The sequence below is a fragment of the Mustelus asterias genome, chromosome 32, assembly GCF_964213995.1.
Source record: "Mustelus asterias chromosome 32, sMusAst1.hap1.1, whole genome shotgun sequence".
Classification (NCBI taxonomy): Eukaryota; Metazoa; Chordata; class Chondrichthyes; order Carcharhiniformes; family Triakidae; genus Mustelus; species Mustelus asterias.
In genome coordinates this window covers 789633-808083 of record NC_135832.1, presented here as the reverse complement: position 1 = coordinate 808083, position 18451 = coordinate 789633, and the positions used below count along the sequence as shown (strand labels likewise).

General features: G+C 44.8%; 1 pseudogene; it reads right to left on the bottom strand.

The window, feature by feature from the left end:
- Window positions 1–400: 400 nt before the first annotated feature.
- LOC144481776 (iron-sulfur cluster assembly factor IBA57, mitochondrial-like) lies at window positions 401–1722 on the bottom strand (annotated as a pseudogene).
- Between the last annotated feature and the right edge of the window lie 16729 nt (window positions 1723–18451).

The window sequence follows — 18451 nt, the reverse complement described above, 5'->3', positions numbered from 1 at the left end:
CCTCCAGGGCCATTTATCCTGATTGCTCCGTGCTTTCCTGCTACTTGTATCATTCTTGTGTTGTTCTGTAGAGTTATGTTCATCATTGGTATTGCCTGGTCTCTCTTTAGCCGATAGTCCTGGACATTTCTTCGCAAATCCAATTCTCCATTTCGGAAAATATTCATTTTTCCACAAAATGCTGTGCTTGTCACAAAACATATTTTCACTTATTTATTCTCATCACTTGGACACCAATCTGGGACAGATACCTTGAACTGCATACGAACATCACCCGTTGTGCTCAGAAGAAGTGGTTCATCTGCAATGGCCATTCGATCAATGGCTGCCCATCGTTTGGCACTTGGACAGATTTCCGTTTTAGGACGGACTGGGTCAGCCGCTGCAAATCATTCGACCTTTATGGGGTCTGAGCCTTCGAACTCATTTTCTGGATTCGGACATAATTGTGTCTTTTTGGAAACATTGCCAGCCGCGAACTGGTGTCCAATTGGGTTGTTATCAGCCTTTTATTAATCAAACCTATGTAGTGAGTCCGAACCATTAAGTCTTGTAGAATGCAATAGCCTGTGGTTAATCCGAACCTATTCATGAAGACCAGGATGGATTCCAGAGGTATTGCTTGTCCGGGTGGAAGGCCCTTCATACAATCAGCAATTTCAACCTTATACCGATATCTAAGATAGTCTTGGATAACTCCGAGATGACCAGCTGGGACAATATTTTAATGTGTTGCAAATCGCGTTCAACACCAGGCGCCATCCCGTAACATCACTCACGTGTCCCGGGAGTGCAGCACCAGATCATTTGCGTTTACTTCGAAGACACTGTAAAGTTTGGTTGACTGCATGAGTGGGTGTATTGACCATAGGGGGAGATCTGGAGAAGGTGATATGTCCACTTTCGCTCTGATTTCATAAACTTCCAAGTGCTTCTGTACACCATCCAGCAGTGTGGCGTCACATTTCTGCAGAATGTTTGGCTCTTCGTCTTGGCTTTTTGCCACCCCTCTTGGAGAGACGTAGGGTGAGAGGAGACCTAATAGATGAGAGGAGACCTAATAGAGGTATATCAGATGTTGAGAGGCATAGATCGGGTGGACTCTCAGAGGCTTTTTCCCAGGGTGGAATTGGCTGCTACGAGAGGACACAGGTTTAAGGTGCTGGGGGGTAGGTACAGGGGAAATGTTCGGGGAAAGATTTTCACACAGAGGGTGGTGGGCGAGTGGAAACGGCTGCCATCAGTGGTGGTGGAGGCAAACTCAATGGGGTATTTTAAGAGACTCCTGGATGAGTACATGGGACTTAATAGGATGGAGGGTTATAGGTAGGCCTCAAAGTAGGGAAATGTTCGGCACATATTGTGGGGCCGAAGGGCCTGTTTTCTGATGTAGTTTTCTATGTTTCTATGTTTCTATCACATCGAACATGGTTCTCCACTGCAACTTGACCAGATGACAGCAAATCAAATCCAGGGGTGCGCTCAAGACATCCTCCACGTGGGTAATGACCAGATACCGGATAAAGGCGCTGCTATCGCGCCGTGGAGATGCAGAAGAGGCCATTGCCTCATCCCGTAGCAGCGGTACCCACCAGCAGCATCACTGCTGCCACCACGCCGACACGTCCCTGTGGCAGGGAGCCAAGGACCGGCCAGCTGTAGCCAGAGATAGAGACCCAGTGCTAAGTGACAACCGGGTGGAAGCCTGAGCGGCAGCAGCATAGCATTTGACCCAAAGTTCACTCCAACTGTTGCTTAGGGAGCCGAGGACGCTGCCGACATTCTCTCCTCTTCTGCTCAGCTTTATGCTCAATTTTCATTTATTCATTTCACATTTACAAATCGCACCATCTGAAAACACACCAATAACATGACAGCTGCATGTTGAGACACCACATCGTATCACCAACAGTGTGTACTGCATATTCAGGAGATTTATGCTGAATGCCAGGTATGTGAATTTCAGTATTTTGAACAACATATAAAATGATTCTCTACTTTTAGTTTTGACCAGTTATTGCACTATTATTTCAGCATTTTTATCGCCTGATTAATTCACATTGTTTTATTCTATTGTTCACAGTGAACATCCTGACAATCGCGATCATGTCTTTCAAACATTGTGGCCTCTTCAAATCCATTACCCGTTACCTGGTTGCTATGGCCACAGTGGATCTCCTGGTTATTGTATTTAATGTAATCTTACGTCGCATTGCTGTAATTTATTGGCGTGAAACGTTTGTGCTCTACACTCCCGTGTGCAGATTCATCCTCTACATGTCTCCGGCAGCCATCGACATTTCTGTTTGGTTGACGGTCTCTTTTACCTTTGATCGCCTGGTGGCCATTTGCTGTCCGAAGATGAAAACAAAATACTGCACCGAGAAAGGTGCTGCTGTGGTAATCATCATTGTGAGCTCGCTGTTCTGTTTGAAGAACATTCCCTGGCCCTTTCTATATTCGTCTTATTCCAACAATGCACAGTTTGGTTGTGTGTTATCAATATATTTTTATATTTTACCCACTTGGATAGCATTTTCTTGGATTGAGCAGCTGTTCACCCCCGTGATTCCATTCTTTCTGATTTTACTTTGTAACATTGTTACGATAAAACGCATTTTTATAGCCAATCGCTGTAGAATGAGCCTCCGGCAGCACAGCAATGCTGGGAAGAAAAATGATACTGAGCTGATGAACCGCAGAAGATCCATTGTGTTGCTATTTACAATATCTGCTAGTTTTATACTGCTCTGGGTGACAGCAGTGATTTATTTCTTATATATCAGAATTACAACGGTTTTCAAACGCAGATCTACATTTATCAGCAATCTTGTTTTCCAAGAGGCTGGAATTATGCTGCAGCTTCTGAGCTCCTGCACCAACACAGCCATTTACACAATAACCCAGCGACAATTCAGAAATCAGCTGATCGGGGTGGTCAAGTATCCCCTTACAATAATTTGGAAATTAGTGAAAAGTGGGATCAAACAGCAGTGAAGATGAAACTCCCAATCTCAGGGACTTGATTCAACACAATTAAAATCAACTCCTCATTTCAACACATCGAAACAGCAGAGGATCTAAATATTTGTAATGCATGATTAAAATTCATTGGCTGTCAAAAGTTCGTTCAGTATGAAGTTCATTGGTACCAACAATTATATAGCTGGAAATCAGATTCTATGAAATTATAACAACAAAGTAATTTATTCTGAGCGTTTTTCAAATAAGAGATTAAAACACTGAGGGAAATTTAATCGTCCGCATGGACTGCCGTATAGAGACAGGATGTTAATCTCCAGAAAACCTGTCTAATCGTATAACCCAGCTTCCATCACGTTGTTCCTCCATCCTCTTAATTTATGTGAGGCCTCCTTATCACATAATTCGGTGCCCATGATAATGTAACAATCGCTAGTCCACTGTAAACATGAAATGTATGATGTTAATCACACTGAGAACATAAGAACATAAGAAATAGGAGCAGGAGTAGGCCATCTAGCCCCTCGAGCCTGCCCCGCCATTCAATAAGATCATGGCTGATCTGACGTGGATCAGTACCACTTACCCGCCTGATCCCCATAACCCTTAATTCCCTTACCGATCAGGAATCCATCCATCCGCGCTTTAAACATATTCAGCGAGGTAGCCTCCACCACCTCAGTGGGCAGAGAATTCCAGAGATTCACCACCCTCTGGGAGAAGAAGTTCCTCCTCAACTCTGTCTTAAACCGACCCCCCTTTATTTTGAGGCTGTGTCCTCTAGTTTTAACTTCCTTACTAAGTGGAAAGAATCTCTCCGCCTCCACCCTATCCAGCCCCCGCATTATCTTATATGTCTCCATAAGATCCCCCCTCATCCTTCTAAACTCCAACGAGTACAAACCCAATCTCCTCAGCCTCTCCTCATAATCCAAACCCCTCATCTCCGGTATCAACCTGGTGAACCTTCTCTGCACTCCCTCCAATGCCAATATATCCTTCCTCATATAAGGGGACCAATACTGCACACAGTATTCCAGCTGCGGCCTCACCAATGCCCTGTACAGGTGCATCAAGACATCCCTGCTTTTATATTCTATCCCCCTCGCAATATAGGCCAACATCCCATTTGCCTTCTTGATCACCTGTTGTACCTGCAGACTGCGCTTTTGCGTCTCATGCACAAGGACCCCCAGGTCCCTTTGCACGGTAGCATGTTTTAATTTGTTTCCATTGAGATAGTAATCCCATTTGTTATTATTTCCTCCAAAGTGTATAACCTCGCATTTATCAACGTTATACTCCATTTGCCATATCCTCGCCCACTCACTCAGCCTGTCCAAATCTCTCTGCAGATCTTCTCCGTCCTCCACACGATTCACTTTTCCACTTATCTTTGTGTCGTCTGCAAACTTCGTTACCCTACACTCCGTCCCCTCCTCCAGATCATCTATATAAATGGTAAACAGTTGCGGCCCGAGTACCGATCCCTGCGGCACGCCACTAGTTACCTTCCTCCAACCGGAAAAACACCCATTTATTCCGACTCTTTGCTTCCTGTCGGATAGCCAGTCCCCAATCCACTTTAACACACTACCCCCAACTCCGTGTGCCCTAATCTTCTTCAGCAGCCTTTTATGGGGCACCTTATCAAACGGGTTTTGGAAATCCAAAAACACCGCATCCACCGGTTCTCCTCCATCAACCGCCCGAGTCACATCTTCATAAAAATCCAACATGTTCGTCAAGCACGACTTTCCCCTCATGAATCCATGCTGCGTCTGATTGATCGAACCATTTCTATCCAGATGCCCTGCAATCTCCTCCTTAATAATGGATTCCAGCATTTTCCCTACTACAGACGTTAAGCTGACCGGCCTTTTGTCTCCTTCCTTTTTTAAACAGCGGCGTAACATTAGCCGTTTTCCAATCAACCGGCACTACCCCAGAATGCAAAGAGTTTTGATAAATAATCACTAACGCATCCACTATTACCTCTGACATTTCTTTCAATACCCTGGGATGCATTCCATCCGGACCCGGGGACTTGTCCACCTTCAGTCCCATTAGTCTACCCAGCACTGCCTCTCTGGTAACATTAATCGTATTAAATATTTCCCCTGCTGCCAACATTCTATCGTTAATATTTGGCAAACTATTTGTGTCCTCCACCGTGAAGACCGACACAAAAAACTTATTTAAAGACTCAGCCATATCCTCATTTCCCACTATTAACTCCCCCCTCTCGTCCTCCAAGGGTCCAACATTCACTCTAGCCACTCTGTTCCTTTTTATATATTTATAAAAACTTTTACTATCATTTTTTATATTAATTGCTAGCCTAGCTTCATAGTCTATCCTTCCTTTCTTTATCGCTTTCTTAGTCTCTCTTTGTTGTTTCTTAAATTTTTCCCAATCACTTGTTTCTCCACTATTTTTGGCCACTCTGTACGCAGCTGTTTTTATTTTAATACTCTCCTTTATTTCCTTCGTTATCCACGGCTGGTTCTCCCTTTTCTTACAATCCTTGTTTTTTGCTGGAATATATTTTTGCTGAGAACTGAAAAGGATCTCCTTAAAAATCCTCCACTGTTCCTCAGCTATCCTACCTGCCAGCCTGCTCTCCCAGTCTACCTTAGCCAATTCATCCCTCATCGTATCATATTTCCCTCTGTTCAAACAGAGGACACTGGTTTGAGACCAAACTTTCTCCTCTTCCATCTGAATCAGAAATTCGACCATATTGTGCTCACTAGACCCAAGAGGGTCCTTCACAATAAGATCCTTAATTCTACCTACCTCGTTACACAATACCAGATCCAAAATAGCTCGTTCCCTCGTCGGTTCCGTAACATGCTGTTCAAGGAAACTATCCCGACAGCATTCTAAGAACTCTTCCTCCATTCCACCCTTACCGACTTGAGTCTGCCAGTCAATGTGCATGTTGAAGTCCCCCATGATTATTGCCACTTTCAGCACAATGTTATTTCGGTATTGATAATCATTAATTACAGTTGAAGTTCATTTAAATGACAGAGGCAAGGAGTGGAAGTAGGAGTTTTGGAGGAGGTGTTCCAACTGGAATGCGGCAGTGTGTGTGTGTTTATTTTCAACATGAGTCGAGGAAACACAATGCGTTCAACTCGAACAGTGTCAGGCCAGCTTGGCTGGAAACGTGGCCGCAGAGAGAGAGAATCATCAATTGATGAGGACTGGAGGAGGAAAGCATGAGGGAAATCAAAATGTGGGAGGGTGCTCAACTTTCACATGGCAAAGAGTGGAGATCATCATCTGCAATACGGGATATAAATGAGCTAGAGAGCTACGAGATAGTGAAGTGGAAAGGTCGGAGTGCCCCAAAAGAAAAGAGAATTCTGGTGAGATACATAATTGCGAGGTGTTAATTGTTAGATGAGGTTTGATTGGAAAGTGTGAGAAAGGGTATCACAGAGAGTTGGAAACGGGATGGGTTTTGGTTGGTGAGGTTATTGGAGCTGGCTCCAGAGGCGGGAAAGTGAACAATAAAGTCATTGAAATGTTTCTGACACGATGGAAAATGTATCGGACTCGGGTATTTATTAGTGCAAAGGGAGATGCTTAAAGATGTGATGGATTGAAGTGGTGCAGGAATGGATGAGGAGAGGAGAGTGACGAGCGTAGCTTTGAGTGAAAGGTTGCTGATGAGGAGATGGTTGGGGTGTGCTCAATGGTGTGGTGGATACGTGTGATTGTATGGAGGGGTTAATGGAAACATTTTAAATTATAGAGGCAATGTGAACAGGTAGGCATGGCGTCTGACAGGGCTGATAAATGTGCTGGCTGCAGGCTTTCATTTGATTAGATTTATTATTGTCACATATATGATCATACAGTGAAAAACGTTGCTTCTTGAAAGTTATACAGAGAAGTATACAAGTTCATTGAGAAGGAAAATGTAGTGTTACAGCCATAGCTAAGGTGTAGAGGAAGATCAACTTCGTGCGAGGTCGGTACATTAAAAATCCGAAGATGCTGTTCTTGATTCGGTTGCTACGCCACCTCAGACTGCTGTGTCTTTCTTCTGATGGAAGAAACTGGAAGAGATTACGTCCAGGGTGCGTGTGGTCCTTAATCATGCTCTTTGCTTTGCGGAGGTAGCAGGAAATGCAGAAGGTAGCAAGGGGCGTGAGGCTGTTTTGTGTGATGGACTGGGCTTCGTTCACGGCGCTTTGCAGTTTGTTGCGATCTTGGGCAGCGCAGGAGCCATATCAAGCCGTGATACAACTGGAAATAATGCTTGCTATGGTGCATCTGTAAACTTTAGTGAAAGTCATAGCGGACATGCCAAACTTCCTTAGTGTTCTGAGGGAGTGGAGGCTTTGTTGTGTTTGCTTAACTTCAGTGCTGGAAAAGGGGATGGGAGCAGAACATGCTGTTGGTGGCATGGAAACTGAAAACGTGAAGCTCTCGACCATTTGAACGTTGTCCCCATTCATGTAAAAAGGGGCATGTTCTCCACGATGCTCCGTGAAGTCGATGAATATCTCCTTCGTTTTGTTGACATTGAGGGAGAGATTTTTTTCTGTCGCAAAGGTTCACCAGATTCTCTATCTCATCCTTGTACTAGGTCTCATTACTGTTTCAGATCCGACTCACTCCGGCGGTGTCGACAGAAAATTTGAAAATTAAGTTGGAGGGGAAACTGGCCACACAGCCATTGGTGTAAAAAATAGGAGGGAAGACATTTTATGAGAGAGGTCTAGAATTGTGAGGTCACTGAGAAGGAGGCGTGCTGGTACAGATCAGAAGGATTAAACTTGGGAATGACTGGCTGATAGTGGACTTATGGAGAAGGGACTAAAGGCGATGGAAGAGACGGGAGTATTGGACATGGAAGCACGGAGATGGTACTGAAATGATTGAAAATGTTTTGGAGCAGGAGCGTGCAGGTGCACATGGGGAAATAAGCAGCCCTGAACTGGAGTTGGGTTGGGCGATGGTACTTGTCTGGAAGTGTTTTTGAGGACCAGGAAAGTGGCGGCAATGTGAGACGTTCCCGTTCACGGTGCAGAAACGGAGGTGCTCGGAATTTTTGGAAGCACTACGTTGGGCACATGGAGCTGTACAGAGAGTTAATGAAGATTGGGAGAAATGGAAAACACATACATGAAAGGTGAAGTGGTTGAAGAGGTGATTTAAGTGACGGGCGCAGAGAGGAATTTGATCGGGGAGGTGACTGAAATTTTGGGGAGGGCGTTTTTGTTGATGTGTCACGGGATTAGATGTGACCTTTCAAATGTTTCAGTGGGTCTGGAATATGTTGTGACATCTATCAATCACATAATGGTGGAAAATGCAAGGGTGCTCTGACAGGAATGTCAACAGAATTTGAGGAAACGAGATTGATTGATGTATTTGTCAAGGGGGTTAATGATTTTGGGAAACAAGCAGGAATTTGGAGCTAATGTTACAAAATGATCAGTAACGATCTGTTCGAATGATTGTGCTGGCGAGAGCGGCAGACTGGCAACGCCCTGCTCATATTCCTTTGCATAGTGTGACCAGCGACAAGTTAGATTATTTGTCCCATTCTGCAGCTTAGACTGCAGTTGAGAGTTTTTTTTTTTATTACGCCAAATGAAGCACAAGTTGCAGTGAAGCTGGTCAGCTTATCACAGGAAAAGGCCTTATACAAAGATTTGATGTCAGAGGGGAAAATGTGCCACATTCAAAATGTCTTATCTGTGACATAAAGTTACCAATTCTTCCCCTACTTCATGCGAGTTTCTCCCCAGATAGATACCGGACTCTGGCAATTCCTTTACCGTCCAAAAGTATTGGCAAATAAAGTTTGTGGACATCAATATTTATGGACACGATTGGCAAAATAGGAATCCGAACATGAGAAAAAAGAAATGCTAAATTCACAATCCCAATAATCTTCAAAGTGTGAGAAGTCGAGTTCCTCGGGTTATTCTGGACGGATACATTTCGTCTCCAAAGTGCTCAGCAAAGCGATCAACCAGTCTAGGTTTGGTTTCTCCTGCACAGGAGCAGCGAATGCAATAGATCAAATTGAAAGATGTGGAATTGAAATTTACCTGAAAATCGCTGATTATATTTAACCAAATTTCCTGTACAGCTTTTCATTAACAAAATAAAATAAAATAAAAAAATCCAAGTCTATTTGCCTTGCTGCATTATTTCCTAATAGTTATTTTCAGCACTTCTTCACATTTTCGTTCGACAAATTCAATGCAATATCCAAAAAAAATTGACATTGACACATTGATACTCAGGGATATTGTTAAAATTTTCCTGTTTGATAGACGTTCTCCGAAAATTTGGTTTAACGTATTAATCAGTAAATGAAACAGTAAAATTATTTTGCAATATTATAGAAACAAGCTGAAGATTAAATATTCCCCTGCATGAATGTCAGATTTCTTAACGTTGAATTGACATTATTTTTCACTTTTCTTCGAGCGAAGTTATCACGGCTTGTTCTTCCTGTCCGTGTGTCTCTTTGGGAAAGTTGGACGCAATGTCATGTTGTAACATCTCTTATTACCGTTCTGTTGGGCCGATCCTGTCCTGGAAGGTCACATGCCGATTTATTGAATTTCTTTCATAATATCTCTATCAATTACTTTTATTGCTGTTCTTCAACTTTTCGATTGGCGATTCCAAAGATCTTCTGTCTTTCAAGTAGACATCATTTTTGTACACATCCTGTCGCCGGCAGAAGGGAGACAAGTTATCTTTGTTATATTCTCAACATCAGAAGGTCTTTGTTCGAGTCCTACGATGTGGAGATGCCGGCGTACTTCGAGTCTTACCCCAGGAATTGATGGCCAATGAAACTGTTTCCATTATCCGGCCGAACAGGCTGAGTGCCAGACAGGAAAATCTTTTAAACGGGCCATTAAATGTGGGAGAGACACATCCGGCTTGATTATGGAGTGACCCTCATACTATAATCCTCTGGTGGCAGAGTAGGAAGCTGTTCCAGGTACAAACAGTTCTGGAAACAGATGGATGTCTGCCATACAAGATCACAAATGATAGGTAGAGGATGGGATTGGCATGTTGGAAGTAATACACACCAAACTTTGCTCATTATTACAAATGAAGGCTAATCTCCATCAAACTCAGACCTGTGGAGTTTTGGGTGATGTCTGAGACACAGTCTCTGGAAGGGCAGGGGTGAGGGGAGCGAGTGCGGGAAGAGACAAGAAATTTGGGGAGAGATAAGAAATCTGCAGATTTTTCAACAATGGAACCAATCAATGAAATAAACACAGAAATGAGTATTACTTCGAGTCATTTGAAAGTGTGACACGTTGAATTCCTGGGGTTATTCTGCCCGGATAAATTTCCTCTCCACAAAGCGATCAACCAGTCTAGGTTTTGCCTCTCCGATACTGCATAGACCGCACAGGAGTGAATGCAATGGATCAAATTGAAAGATGTGAAAATGAAACATAGAAACATAGAAAAACTACAGCACAAACAGGCCCTTCGGCCCCACAAGTTGTGCCGAACACATCCCTACCTTCTAGACCTACCTATAACCCTCCATCCTATTAAGCTCCATGTACTCATCCAGGAGTCTCTTAAAAGACCCTATTGAGTTCGACTCCAACACCACTGACGGCAGCCGATTCCACTCGCCCACCACCCTCTGTGTGAAAAACTTACCCTAACATCTCACCTGTACCTACCCCCCAGCACCTTAAACCTGTGTCCTCTCGTAGCAGACATTTCCACCCTGGGAAAAAACCCTCTGAGAGTCCACCCGATCTATACCTCTCAACATCTTATACACCTCCATTAGGTCTCCTCTCATCCTACGTCTCTCCAAGGAGAAAAGACCGAGCTCCCTCAGCCTATCCTCAAAAGGCATGCCCCTCAATCCACGCAACATCCTTGTAAATCTCCTCTGCACCCTTTCAATCTTTTCCACATCCTTCCTATAGTGAGGCGACCAGAACTGTGCACAGTACTCCAATTGGGGTCTGACGAGGGTTATATACAGCTGCATCATTATCCCCATACTCCTAAACTCAATACCTCGATTGATAAAGGTCAGCACACCATATGCCTTCTTAACCACCTACTCCACCTGCGGGGCCGATTTTAGAGTCCTATGGACCCGGACCCCAAGGTCCTTCTGATCCTCCACAGTCCTAAGAGTCTTTCCCTTTATATTGTACTCCTTCATCCCATTTGACCTACCAAAATGGACCACGACGCATTTATCTGGGTTGAAGTCCATCTGCCACTTGTCTGCCCAGTCTTGCATCCTATCTATGTCCCTCTGTAACTTCTGACATCCCTCCAGACTATCCAAAACCCCATCAACCTTCGTGTCATTGGCAAACTCACCAACCCATCCCTCCGCTTCCTCATCCAGTTCATTTATGAAAGTGACAAACAGCAAGGGTCCCAGGACAGATCGCTGGGGCACACCACTGGTGACCGACCTCCATTCAGAAAAAGACCCATCTATACCAACTCTCTGGCTCCTTTGGGTCATAGCCTCTGTGTGCCCCTTTGAGTCTCTACCTACCTGAGGACAAATGGAAAGGTCGAGAGCGTCACGTTTTTAGGTGTCCAGATTACCAACAACCTGTCCTCGTCCCCCCCCCCCCCCCCCACACCCATCCCCCTTGCCGACGCTATAGTTACAAAAGCCCACCATCCCCTCTGCTTTCTCACAAGACGAATTAAATTTGGCATGTCTGCGCCGACTCTCATCAATGTTTACAGATGCACCATAGAAGACATTCTTTCTGGTTGTATCACAGCTTGGTATGCCTCCTGCTCTGCCCAAGACCGAAAGGAACTACAAAAGTTCGTGAATCGAGCCCAATCCATCACGCAAACCAGACTCCCATCCATTGATTCTCTCAACACTTTCCATTGCCTCGGCAAAGCAGCCAGCGTAATTAAGGAACCCACGCACCCCGAACATTCACTATGCCACCTTCTAACGTCGGGAAAAAGACACAGAAGTCTGAGGTCTCGTTCCAACCGACTCAAGAACAGCTTATATAAGAACATAAGAAATAGGAGCAAGAGTAGGCCATCTAGTCCCTCGAGCCTGCCCCGCCATTCAATAAGATTAGTTCCACTTACCCGTCTGATCCCTATAACCCCTAATTCCCTTGCCGATCAGGAATCCATCTATCCCTGATTTAAACATATTCAATGAGGTAGCCTTCACCACTTCAGTGGGCAGTGAATTCCAGAGATTCACCACCCTCTGAGAGAAGACGTTTCTCCTCAACTCTGTCCTAAACCGAGCACCCCCCCTTTATTTTGAGGCTGTGCCCTCTAGTTCTCGTTTCCTTTCTAAGTGGAAAGAATCTCTCCACCTCTACCCTATCCAACACTTTCATTGTCTCATAGGTCTCTAAAAGATCCCCCCTCAGCCTTCTAAATTCCAACGAGTACAAACTCAATCTGCTCAGTCTCTCCTCATAATCAACACCCCTCATCTCTGGTATCAACCTGGTGAACCTTCTCTGCACTCCCTCCAAGGCCCATATATCCTTACGCAAATAAGGGGACCAATACTGCACACAGTATTCCAGCTGCGGCCTCACCAATATTCTGTTAGGATGTAGCAAGACATCTCTGCTTTTATATTCAATCCCCCTTGCGATATAGGCCAACATCCCATTTGCCTTCTTGATCACCTGTTGCACCTGCAGACTGGGTTTTTGCGTTTCATGCACAAGGACCCCCAGGTCCCTTTGCACAATCGCATGTTGTATTTTTTTCCATTTCGATAATAATCCAATTTGCGATTATTTCCTCCAAAGTGAATAACCTCGGATTTGTAAACGTTATTCTCCATCTGCCAGATACTCTCCCAATCACTCAGCCTGTCCAAATCACTCTGCAGACCTTCTACGCCCTCCACACGATTCACTTTTCCACTTATCTTTGTGTCGTCTGCAAACTTTGTTACCCTACACTCAGTCCCCTCCTCCAGGTCGTCTATATAAATGGTAAATAGTTGAGGCCCCAGTACCGATCCCTGAGGCACGCCACTAGTTACCATATGCCAACAAGAAAAGCACCCATTTATTCTGACTCTCTGCTTCCTGTCGGATAGCCAATCCCCAATCCACGCTAACACCCTACCCCCAACTCCGTGTGACCCAATCTTCTTCAGCAACCTTTTGTGAGGCACCTTATCAAACCCCTTTTGGAAATCCAAAAACAGCGCATCTTCCCGTTCCCCTCCGTCAGCCACACTCGTCACATCTTCATAAAAATCCAACAAGTTCGTCAAGCACGACTTTCCACTCATGAATCCATGCTGCGTCTGCTTAATCGAACCATTCTTATCCAGATGGCCTGCTATTACTTCTTTAAAGATGGATTCCAGCATTTTCCCAACTACAGACGTTTTTGTCTATTTCCTTTTTTAAACAGCGGCGTAACATTAGCCGTTTTCCAATCCACCGGCACTACCCCAGAATCGAACGAATTTTGATAAATTACCACTAACGCATCCACTATTACCTCTGACATTTCTTTATGTTACCTGGGATGCATTCCATCCGGGCCCGGGGACTTGTCCACCTTCAGTCCCGTTAATCTACCCAGCACTGCCTCCCTGGTAACATTAATTGTATCGTGTACCTCTCCCCCTCCCAGCCCTCTATCGTTAATAGTCGGTAAACTATTTGTGTCTTCCACCGTGAAGACCGACAAAAAACTTATTTAAAGTTTCAGCCATTTCCTCATTTCCCACAATTAAATCCCCGCTCTCATCCTCCAAGGGTCCAACATTCACTCTTCATTCTATTTCTTTTTATATATTTGTAAAAGCTTTTACTATCATTTATTTTATATTTAGAGCGAGCCTAGCTTCATAACCTATCTTTCCTTTCTTTATCGCTTTCTTAGCCGTTCTTTGTTGTTTCTTAAAGTTTTCCCAATCTTCCGATTCTCCACTATTTTTGGCCACTCTGTACACATCCGTCTTTAATTTAATACTCTTCTTAATTTCCTTCGTGATCCACGGCTGGTTATCCCTTTTCTTACAGTCCTTCTTTATCACCGGAATATATTGTTGCTGAGTACTGAAAAGGGTCTCCTTAAAAATCTTCCACTGTTCCTCAGCTGTCCTACCTACCAGTCTGCTCTCCCAGTCCACCTGAGCCAATTCCGCTCTCATCCGATCGTACTTCCCACTGTTCAAGCAGAGGACACTGGTATGGGACCCTACTTTCTCCTCTTCCATTTGATTCAGAAATTCGACCATATTGTTATCACTTGACCCAAGAGGATCCTTCACAAGAACATCCTTAATTCTACCTACCTCGTTACGCGTTACCAGATCTAAGATAACTCGTTCCCTCGTCGGTTCTGTAACATACTGTTCAAGGTAACTATCCCGACAGCATTCTAAGAACTCTTCCTCCACCCCACCCCTTCCAACTTGAGTCAGCCAATCAATATGCAGGTTGAAGTCCCCCATGATTATTGCCGTTCCGTTTTTGCACGCATCCATTATTTGCTTGTTTATTGCCCTCCCCACCTCAACATTATTATTTGGGGGCCTATAGAAAACGCCGACTAGTGTCTTTCTGCCGCTACTATTACTTATCTCAAGCCATAACGATTCCACGTTTTGTTCCTTCGAGCCTATGTCATCCCTCACTACGACCCTGATATTATCTTTTATTAACAGAGCGACCCGACCACATTTTCCTTCCTGTCTGTTGTGCCTAAATGCCTGATACCCCTGGATATTCATCTCCCAGTCCTGGTCTCCCTGCAGCCACGTTTCTGTAATGGCCACGAGATCATACCCATTTGTGCTGATTTGCACCATCAACACATTAACTTTGTTCCGAATGCTTCGTGCATTCAGGCAAAGTACCTTTATTCCAGCTTTTATCTGGACCCGATTTGATGAAACGCTATCAGCCTCTCGCTCGCCCTCTACTCCTTTAACTACTTGAATGCCCTCATTCACTTGCACTCGCTCCCTCTCCTCTACCATTGATTTCGTAATTCCTCTTATCTCTGCACCCTCCTCCCCATAAATTAGTTTTAAAACCCTATCTACCACCCTAGTGATACGATTCGCTCGGACTCTGGTCCCAGCACGGTTCAAACGGAGACGATCCCATCTATAGAGGTCCCGTCTACCCAAATACTGGTGCCAATGCCCCATGAATTCGAACACATTCCTCCCACACCAATGCTTGAGCCACGCATTCCTCTCCTTAATCTTATTAACCCTGCGCCAATTCACGCGTGGCTCAGGTAGTAATCCAGAGATTACCACCTTGTTGGTTGTGCATTTTAATTTGTTCCCGAGCTCTTCGTACTCCCTCTGCAGATCCTTAGTTCCTGTTTTGTCTATGTCATTGGCACCTACATGGACCACGACAACTGGATTTTCGCCCTCCCATTCCAAATTCCTCTGCAGCCCAGATGATACATCCTGGACCCGAGCACCAGGCAGGCAATAAAACCTCCGGTGTTCCTTATCCTCGTCACAGAGAACAGTGTCTATGCCCTTAACTACACTATCCCCAATTACTACTACATTTCTCTTTGATTTCTCCGTTGCAGCAGCACCCTGCAACCTGGTACTGCCGACAGTTTGCTCGTCCTTCTCGCAGCCATTTTTCCCATCGACACTGGTGGCCAGAACCTCAAATCTTTTGCACAGATTTAAGGGCTGATGTTCCTGGGACTTTACCTCCCTCAAACTACTTCATTTCTTCCCCCACTGCCCGCCTTCTTCCCCCCACTGGCCGCCTCACCCGCAGCCACTCCCTGTTGTCCCTGACCCCAGCTAAGTTAGTCAGTCTAAAGGGTGTGATTTTCTCGTTGTTCAGATTATCCAGATAGCTCTCCCCTTCCCTGATAAGCCTCAGTGTCTAGAGCTCAGAGTCCAGTTCATCTATTTGAGCTGGAAATGCTCCAGCAACCAGCACTTACTGCGGACATGGTCCCAGGGGTTCACCTTGGGGTGCACTTGCTCCCACATCATGCAGAAATAGCACATTTCATTTCCCTCCATAACAATTTACCTTGTATAAGTCGGTGTAATTTAAAAGTGGAACCCTACCGTGCCTCTGCCTGTCCTCGCCGAAGCCCTGTGTGCCAAAGCCCTTACAGTTTACACTGTGCTCCCCACTCACTCCGCTGCCCGCTCCCGACGCTGCCCGCTGTATCGAGTGACGTTTGTACGAAAAAAAAAGCACACAATCTCCCAGAAGCCCCTGAGGCCTACTCCCACTTCCCTTAGTTTAAACCCTTGAAAAAAAAGCCCGCGAAAAAAACGGATTAAAGAAATAAATAAATCACAGCACTTTACTCACCCTCTGAGAATCTCTCCCTCTGTCCTGCTCCAGTCGAACAAATGAGCTTCTTCTTTGCTGTTGTCAGACTTCTGAATGGACTTACCTTGCATTAAGGTGATCTTTCACTCCACCCTCGCTATGCCTGTAACACTACATTCTGCACTCTCTCGACTCCTCCTCTATGAACTGTTTGCTTTGTCTGCATGGCGCGCAAGAAACAATAATTTTCACTGTATTCTAATGCGTGACAATAATTAATCAAATCAAATCAAATCGAATACCTTCTCTTTCACGTTCACCTGCTGCTGCCCACGCCCTGCTCGGTTGATCCATTGCCTGAAATGTTATTTCTGAAAACATCCCTGGGACATGTTTTTTTCTTGGACACAGTCCCTTATGCATTCTGTGAAATCTTCCTGGAGGAGACCGATGCCAATAAGGCGGTGCGGTAGCACACTGGTTAGCACTGCTGCTTGACAGCTCCAGGGAGCTGGGTTCGATTCTCAGCTTGGGTCACTGTCTTTGTGGAGTTTGCACATTCTCCTCGTTTCTGCGTGAGTTTCCTCCAGGTGCTCCGGTTTCCTCCCACAGTCCAAAGATGTGCGGATTATTTTCATTGGCCATGCTAAAATTGCCCCTTAGTGTTCTGGGATGTTTCGATTTGAGGGATCAGTGGGTAAAATGTGAAGGGATATGGGGGTAGGGCCTGCGTGGGATTGTGGTTGGTGCAGACTCGATGGGCCAAATAGCCTCTTTCTGTACTGTAGGGTTTCTATGATTCTTCTATGAATTGTATTAATCGAGTCATTATGAAAGGTTAACTCACCCATATTACCGTGCCTCTTTTCTCACAAGCCCTCATTATTTCTTGAATGATACAATATCCCGATTTGGAAGCAGTGTTCGGAGTCTTGTGAATTGTTCCTGCCAATTTGTTGTGCTTTTTAAAAATTTCCACCCAGATCCATTGAACATGTTGCTCTTTAACGTCAATGTAATTTCTTAATAGAGCCTTGATGTCATCTTTAACCAACAGAGCAACTCTACCTCGTATTCCATCTTGGCTATGCTTCTGAATTGCTGATAACCCTTGGACATTCAAAACCGAGTCCTGGTACTTCTGTAGCCATGCTTCAGCAATCCCCATATTTATTTCTCTTTGTGCCGTCAACTCATTGACCATATCACGAATACTGCGTGCATTTACTTACAAGGTATTTAAATATGTCCCACTGATTTGTCTTTCATTTGCCGAGTTTTCCTGTGCACTCCGTTTTTCCCACGTTGTGACCTCCTTGCTTAAACCCTGGTCGTTAGGCTGAACTTATTGTTCGTCCAATTGACTTCTATCTTCTCCACAGATGCTTACTTGCTGTTTTGGTTCCCAGGAACCACAATGATTCTTGTAGTTTTACCCTTCCATCTCCCCCACCCCCTACATACTTCGGATTTTAAAGTCCTTGTGACCAATCTAATTATTATTTCCACTGGAACCCTGGTCGCAGGTCCCTGCAGATGGAGACTTCCCCAAAGGTACAGATCACTCCGATTCCAATATTATCGCCAATGCCCCATGACATGCAACCGCTCTTTCCCCCACTGCTCCTTTAGCCATGTTGTTACTTCCCTATCTTTCTCAGCCATTGCAAGTGGCTTGGGTAGTAATCCAGAGATGAGAACACTTGAGGACTGAAAGTCATAGAGTCATAGAGTTGTAGAGCATGGAAACAGGCCCCTCGGTCCAACTTGTCCATGCGCCCTTTTTTTTCAACCCCTAAGCTCATCCAAATTGCCCGCATTTGGCCCATTTCCCTCGATATCCATCTTACCCATGTTACTGTCCAAATGCTTTTTAAAAGACAAAATTGTACCCGCCTCCACTACGACCTCTGGCAGATTGTTCCAGGCACTCACCACCCTCTGTGTGTGCCCCTCTGGACACTTTTGTATCTCTCCTCTCTCAGCTTAAACGTCTGCCCTACCTTTGGGAAAAGATGTTGACTATTTAGCTGATCTGTACCCCTCATTATTTAATCAATCTCTATAAGAACACCCCTCAGCCTTCTACACTCTCGTGAATAAAGTCCCAGTGTATCCAGCCTCTCCTTGTAAACCAAATCATCAAGTCCACATAGCGTACCTGTAAA